The following is a 1,198-nucleotide window of genomic DNA, read 5'->3' on the forward strand; positions in this document are numbered from 1 at the left end:
CTCTCCCAGATCTCGCTCTCTCACTCGCCTCTCTCACTTTATACAATTGATCTTTTTGTATATGTATACCAAAACAGATTATACAACTGCTTTCTTTTGTATATGTATAGCGAAATATACATATTTATGTTTGTTATGGAGCGCAATTATGCAAAATTTGCTATAGCATACAAATATGAATTTTGTGTTTGCTATATGTGAAAGTTGCTCAATAATATAGCACAGATTTGAAACATTGATAGAAGCTCATTTCTAAATTTTGGAATTGTTTAAAGCAGATTTAAGTTGGTTGTAATTGAAAAAAATTGGTCTGCAATGTATACTTTATTGTGTCAAATGTATATACTTCTATGATATATAGTTATACATCATTTATATACAAGTATACATTATTGATACAATATCAAAATATTATATATACATATAACATATCTGTCACTCCCCGAGCCTACACCTTGGACGTGGCCAGCACTCGGAGACCATCGTTGGCTCCAAGTGGACCCTTGGCCTGGCTTACTTAACTCAGCGAACGACTTAACTCAATAGAATAAACTCAATACAATAGTTTAAATGATAACGTCATAGCCAAAATGACAACTTATGTCTCAAAACAAAGTATCTGCAAATATATAGATGAGAGACTCAATACTAACTGTCTGACTGTCTATGAAGCCTCTATAATACTGAGATGGATGTTGGGACAGACCCCACAACATCCTAATAAAGAAAACTAGGAAAGCGAAATAAAAGAAATACCCCCGGAATGCAAGGAGGCTCACCACTGACTCTGGAGTGCTTAACTGGATCAACGGCGCGCTGGATGTTTGATCCTGGTTACCTGTGTCTGCATCATAATAAGATACAGGCCAACTGGCATCAGTACATTGAATGTACGAGTATGCGAGGTTGGAATGTTAAACCAACAACTTAAGCTTGAAAGGAGTAAGAAAGAACACTTACCTTGGCTCTGTACAACTCATGAATAACTGAACTCAATATAAAGTAATAAGACATATGCAATATATATATATATATATATATAAAGCTTGTAAAACAGTGTAAACAACTTAGTTCGTTAAAGATAAAGCAATAACAAACTCAACTTTACTTATATAATAAAGTAATATAATTTTTGTGGGAGATTCTCTAACCGACGACCACCACTATTAGCCTAAGTGGTGATACATCGTCTTGCCCA

This window comes from Solanum tuberosum, unplaced genomic scaffold (genome assembly GCF_000226075.1).
Source record: "Solanum tuberosum cultivar DM 1-3 516 R44 unplaced genomic scaffold, SolTub_3.0 scf00265, whole genome shotgun sequence".
Taxonomy (NCBI): domain Eukaryota; kingdom Viridiplantae; phylum Streptophyta; class Magnoliopsida; order Solanales; family Solanaceae; genus Solanum; species Solanum tuberosum.